This window comes from Diaphorina citri, unplaced genomic scaffold (genome assembly GCF_000475195.1).
Source record: "Diaphorina citri unplaced genomic scaffold, Diaci psyllid genome assembly version 1.1 scaffold2044, whole genome shotgun sequence".
Taxonomy (NCBI): domain Eukaryota; kingdom Metazoa; phylum Arthropoda; class Insecta; order Hemiptera; family Psyllidae; genus Diaphorina; species Diaphorina citri.
In genome coordinates, this window is record NW_007379469.1 from 1 (window position 1) to 6,917 (window position 6,917).

General features: G+C 39.9%; 2 non-coding genes across 2 annotated transcripts; both read right to left on the reverse strand.

The window, feature by feature from the left end:
* Positions 1 to 11: 11 nt before the first annotated feature.
* Trnak-uuu lies at positions 12 to 84 on the reverse strand. The gene has a single exon. It is a non-coding gene; the product is annotated as a tRNA-Lys (tRNA).
* Positions 85 to 6,358: 6,274 nt separating this feature from the next.
* Positions 6,359 to 6,431, reverse strand: Trnak-uuu. Its single transcript has one exon. It is a non-coding gene; the product is annotated as a tRNA-Lys (tRNA).
* Positions 6,432 to 6,917: the final 486 nt, after the last annotated feature.

Genomic DNA, 6,917 nt, shown 5'->3' on the forward strand with positions numbered 1-6,917 from the left:
GGCAAAAAATTCGCCCGAACTGGGACTTGAACCCAGGACCCTTAGGTTAAAAGCCTAATGCTCTACCGACTGAGCTATCCGGGCCGTCGACTTCGAAGGCAGAAATTAATTTATATAAACACGCTCTTTCAAGGTTGGAAAAACGTTCGATATCAGCTGTTTAGTCGAACAGCCGCTTTCACACGAAACGAGTTGTGAAGAAGAAAGCGGAAAGTCTTTCACACTGACGCGGTGCCTTGCTTTGGAAGACGAAATAAAATACACACTCCCTCCTGAGGCCAAAACTGTGCAGCCACACATATTTGACAGCCGTCGATCGATGTCGACTGAACTGTTCTCACTGCTTAGAAAACATGGATTCACCTCGTCGATTGACATCGATCAATTCGTTGACACAGTTGTTATTAATGGACACAGCTTTACACACTTCTCTTTTCCCATAATTATAAAGGACAGATCGATAACTTTGCTCTTTAATAAACTACCGTTTCGGATCACCGACATTATTTGTAGCGTAGTGGTCAAGACGCTCGCCTGGTAAACAGGAGGGCGTGGGTTCGATCCCAGCCGAGGTATGGAATTTTATCCTCATTTATTTGAGATTTTGACCACATAATAATGGAGCTCTGGGTTAGGTGGTAGAGAATGCCTAAGGCGTTAACCTCGCCTAGTGGTTGCCTTCCACTCAAGAGTATATTATTATTATTATTATTATTTGTTTGTTTATGTTGTAGGCAAATAGGTTGAACCTGGGTAGGTGTGCAGAATTTCACGTATCAAACTTTGTGATAAGCTACATTGTGACCCTGGTCCAAACAGAATACAAACTTGTTTGCAAACCCAAAAGTTAAAGTAACAATTATTGGGTAAAAGTTCAAACAAAACCGTGTTGTGTTCTCTAGACCCAAGGGTCTCTAAGTATTAAATGTTCTCAACCCGATCTTCCGGGGTTCTCATACAGTAGCACCTAAGGAATGGGATACTTTTTCCTCAAACCTCATCTGATCATTATCGAAATTGATACTTAGTTCCTTCATGTAAGAGCTTTGATAGAGGGAACTGTAACTGCTAATACTTAGTTCCTTGATGTAAGAGCTTTGATAGAGGGAACTGTAACCGCTAATGATAAGAAATTAACAAATAATGAAAACAAAAATTAAATAAAGAAAGGGAAAAAAATCATCGATGACATCGATAGTAGGCATCGATGGTCTAATTTAGGACTTGTGGGCTCTTCTAGTCAGGATAAAAGACCTACTCGTAGAGTAGTCGTATTTTCCTCTCGGAATTTTTCCTCTTCTGAAACTTGTTTACCTTCCTTGACGTGATAGCGCCTGTACTAAACCATAGGAAATATAAGATGGCGCACCATCGGAATCCGTTCCGTTTCCAAAGGGAAAATACATCTCTTTCTAGAGAATCCAGAGTGTCAGGAAAGAATTTTTTGGATCTGGAGTTTTTTTTTTCAAATCTAGATGAATGATCACATTGGTATTTCTCAAAAGAGAATCTGAACGTCTCAGAGAAACGATCAAAAATAATAGAACAATTAGAACATGGTGATTTGGCGAAACCGAAGTAAACGAAATTTGGAACAATTCAGACACGAAGATGAGTTTAGTGATGAAGCAGAAAATTCTGACGAGATGTCAATAAACTATTTATAAATCCGCTGCTTTCACATGAACTATGCATGAACATCTGCCAAGATGCTGTACCCTTTGCTACAATGGTGTTTTGACCGGCAGTACATACAATATGTAATTTTGTGCCTACTTAGTAGACCTACATACAAGGTGTTCGAAAGTTAAAGTAACAATTATTGGGTAAAAGTTCAAACAAAACCGTGTTGTGTTGTTCTCTAGAACCAAGGGTCTCTAACACTCGTATTTATGAACAAGATTGATCGTTCTTAGATCAGTCTCAAGTCAAAATTGACTAATCAAATGCCTTGAGACTATGCTTAGCACGAACTTAAGAGCCACCATTTTGTTCATAAATATGGGTGTAAGTGTTAAATGCTCTCAACCCGATCTTCCGGGGTTCTCATACAGTAGCATCTAAGGAATGGGATACTTTTTCCTCAAACCTCATCTGATCATTATCGAAATTGATACTTAGTTCCTTGATGTTAGAGCTTTGATAGAGGGAACTGTAACTGCTAATACTTAGTTCCTTGATGTAAGAGCTTTGATAGAGGGAACTGTAACTGCTAATACCTAGTTCTTTGACGTAAGCTGTTATGCAAATGATTTTTCATTAGCTTGGGTAGCCAAGTACCTCGATGCTATTTGACCAATCAGAAGTGTCGATCTGTCTCAGAGACCGGATCTAATTCCAATGCCATTCGCCTCGTGTGTGCCCAGTGCCTATTGCTATACTGATTTATTCAAGGCATGGGTAATGTTCTAATCAACTATGGCTTCAATAGGAAGTTCCTATCTGTTCCTATTAGGTTTCAATGGGAAAACATCCTTCCTGGTATCCGCATCAATGTTCAGGTGTTGTCTTCAGTGAGTTTCCTTCTTGTACCTGGTATTTCCTCTTTGGCTGGAACTGCAATGTTCCTAAACTAATTATGAAACATGACTCTCTTCCGCCTTACCAAAGAACCTATGCTTTAGAGCTGGAGCTATCCTTTCATAACCGCTAGCCACGCATACCAATATCAAAATCAAAGAATTAGGTATGAATACGTTGCTGCAGGACACAACTTACAGGACTTAGGAAAAGTTGAAGATCTCGTGTAGTGTTTCTTACCTTTCTGAATAACGCCCTTCTTGCAATCATCTTCCAGATCGGAGTTGTCCGACTCAAAGTTTCCAGAATCAGTTCTATATCGTCCTCCCGTGACTTCATCGTCAGAGCTGGAACACTCGGAGTCATTCCTGTAGATGTCCTTCTCCAGGTTCTTCATGGGAGACATGGTGAATGCGTGTTATGAGATAAGAATAAATGAGAAAAATATAGAATATTGGCAATGTGTAGAAGCTGTGGTCTTCAGAGAACCACGTATGAAACGACTAGATTATCAAGAAAATACTTCTCGTGAATCAATTGGAAAATGCCTAGAACGCCTTGATTCGCTACAAGGATAGCAAACACAACAACTCTGAGAAATGGTCCGAACTTGTATGTCTAATGAACGACTGTAAATCTGCCCGCATTTCAACCTTCCGTCTCACGATGTCTATGGACTTAGCCAGTGTGCCGAATGATCTGACAGGGGTCCCAAATAACTTGCGATCAGAAGGGTTTGGTTGGGAGGTTATTTCTCTGAAGGAATCACGCAGTCCATAAAATGGTACAAGTCACTTCGGCAATGAAAATGTCCACGAAACTTTGTTTAAATGTCTTTTAATTTAAAAATGTCTCTTTATTTAAATTTTATTTCCTTTATATCAATTATTAATGTTCAGTGAATGTATTGAGCACAGATACAGCTAATAAATTGGCGCTTTGACGTTGCTGACCAAATGCCAGCTCTCACTTGATGACGTATTAGATTTTGTGTTATTTGCCGCACGCGTTAAGTTTAGGTGTAATTCTTGTGCCTCTTCGTGCAGTCTTCGTCGAAATGGAAAAACATTTTCACTCTCAATAAATAAATAGAAAAAAAGGTAAAAAAATAAACTAAGCTCTAGTTGAGAAAATAAATGCACTCTAGATTGGGGGAATATAAGAAACGCAACTGTGGCAATTAAGAAATTTGAGAAAAATATTCGAGCTCAACTCAGCTTAGGAAACAGTGTTGACACGGTGAAATCAGGCAGAATACTGAGGCGAAGGACAAACACCAGGCGGTTTTGTACATTCTCAACTCGCGAGCTAGTCGATAAGCAATGTGAGGGAGGGGGAGGAGCACAACGCATGCTTCTAGAGAGAATATTGTTCATTCAAACACAACAACAAACTCACGCCTCAGGCTTGATACTTTGGGGGGGGATGAAAGGTCATAACACCCTATTTTATTAACAAAAATTCTAGCTCTTAGGTCACAAGTCAAACTGAAGTGAAGTTTGGCCAATCATATGTTTGAAATCATTACTTCAGTGCTACTTGATAGCCATCAGTATTTTGTCCATAAAATTTTCGCTCTGGTCACAGTTCAGACTGTAGTCAATTTTGGCCAGTCAGATATTTGGAATTGATGCTTCAGTGCTACCTGACAGACAGTATTTTGTCCATAAAATAACATGGCCCAAAGCCTCTAAAGAGTTATCCGTGAGGTTTTTTGAGTGCCCCACCCTACAGTGTACCCCTGACACCTTTTCTGCAAAACTCCCATCTGAAGCATGGCTAGCATGGGGCGGCAAGGACAAACTCACGCCTCAGGCTTGATACTTTGGGGGGGATGAAAGGGTCAATTAACACCCTATTTTATTAACAAAAATTCTAGCTCTTAAGTCACAAGTCACTGAAAGTCAGACTGAAGTGAAGTTTGGCCAATCATATTTATGTTTGAAATCATTGCTTCAGTGCTACTTGATAGCCATCAGTATTTTGTCCATAAAATTTTCGCTCTGGTCACAGTTCAGACTGTGGTCAATTTCGGCCAGTCAGATATTTGGAATTGATGCTTCAGTGCTACCTGACAGACAGTATTTTGCCCATAAAATAATATGGCCCAAAGCCTCTAAGAATTATCCGTGAGCTTTTTTGAGTGCCCCACCCTACAGTGTACCCCTGACACCTTTTCTGCAAAACTCCCATCTGAAGCATGGCTAGCATGGGGCGGCAAGGAGGGAATTTCAAGTGCACTTACTCCAGAGAGATGCATTATGGAATATGGTACCTACCTAGCTACCTACCTACTACCTCGTACCTCGTGCTCTCATTACTAGGGAACGGAAGTATTGCGTCTTTTATTTTTGTACTTTTGGGGTGGGAGTGTATTTCGTATGAAGATATCAAGTTCCTCCAAGGCCAGCCTAGTTAGCTCGATGGGCAGAGCGCCTTGTAAGTGCTAGGTCACGGGTTCAATCCGCCCTTGGCGGATTTTAAACAGTGGATGCACCTATATCACCACTACACATTACCTACACCAGAATTTATACATAATGTAGAAACAGTGGATGCACCTATATCACCACTACACATTACCTACACCAGAATTTATACATAATGTAGAAATAGTGGATGCGCCTATATCACCACTACACATGACCTGCACCAGAATTTATACATAATGGAGAAATAGTGGATGCGCCTAATCACCACTTCACCAATATACAATACACCAGTAGATGGGAGGAAGCAAAGAAATGCTAGAACTTTCAAGCACACTGCACTCTCGGAAAACGTAGGAGCATGAGTTTCAGACGTGTTATAGAAGGTTCTAGGTTCGACTTCCTGTGTTATCGGAAAATTTTGCAGTCAATAGTTCGATTCCAAATAATGTTCCTAGCTTCCTAGTATGGATAATTGTTTACCTACTTCTGGTGCTCTCGTCTTGATTTAGAGCAATATCAGAAAGTAGATAGGTGCCAGCACTGCCAGTCTACATAGTTAGCTTGGTGGGTAGAGCTTCTGCCTTGTAAGCACTAGAATTCCCGTCCGGGGCGGAATTATACTTGAACGGATAATGTTCGTTCTCGGAACGGCTGGCTTTCTCCTATCCTGTGTTCCTTCTCTCTTCGATTTCGGGACGATAAGACCTTAGCAGTTACAGTTACCTCTATCAAACAAGCAGGTAGGCACCTAGGTACTTTCTTTTTCATCAATAGGAAGTACTTATTTTACTTTCCTTTTTTTTTATTTAAGAGGTTTGACAGAGGGAACTGTAACTGCTATCTTATCTTATCAGCTAGGCTAAGGTATGATAAGCCTTTATCTTAGAGGCCGCTAAGCCGTTCGTTTTAACTGGAACTTCGTTATCGTTCAGAAAATGGTTATCGTTTTTGACTGCTATTGTTCTATGTGTTTTAGAGGTAGGTAATTCCCTTTGAATACATTGACAGCAGAAAAATGCAGTAAAAGTATGCAGTAGAAATTGTGGGTATGGAATGCACAGAGAACAATCTGAGAAATGCTTTGAAACTTTGAATCTTGGGAATTTATATCAAAAATTAGATAAAGGAATATCAAGGAAATTCCACTATACATAAATACACCTACCTAATGGATATTTGGACTAAAAAATAGATAGGTTACCGGGTTACCCCTACGGGTGGAATTCCAAGATTAATAAGTTCGAAATCGACGACTTTTCCCTTATCTTCTTTGTCCGAAATCTACCATTCTTATAATGTTTTGGACCGAAAACGACTTATTGGGGACCCTGCGGAAACCATTCTTATTCGTCGTCGTGGTCCACACATTGTCCGTCCCTTCAAATTTATTGAAGAGGCAAAAAATTCGCCCGAACTGGGACTTGAACCCAGGACCCTTAGGTTAAAAGCCTAATGCTCTACCGACTGAGCTATCCGGGCCGTCCCTTATCTTATAGGAAGGAAAGTAATGTAAACGGGTCAAAATTTTTATTTCCGAAGTGCGTCAACAAAAAGACGTGTAGTTAGTTGTGTTTTTCCACGCTCATTTTATCTGATTAAAGCTTACTTCATTTCTTCATTGAAGTGCGGTCCAATTTTTCCATTCTTTCAATTTTAGTAGTTCACACCACTTAAGTGGTATTGACTAATTACAATAAAATTACGTATACACTTTCTCATGCCCTGTGGGATTTTTCAAAAATTCTCTTACACTAATTAGAGGGTAAAATCCCTGAAATTCCTCTAATCAAGTGTGATTCCTGTTATGATTCACGTGGATTTTACTGGGAAAAAGAAGATGTACACAAATCAACAGCGTTTGTTGTACGTTTACGTTTGTTTGTACATCTCCTCAGATTAATGTAAAAATTCCTGTTATGATTCACGTGGGTTTTACTGGGAAAAAGAAGATGTACACAAATCAAC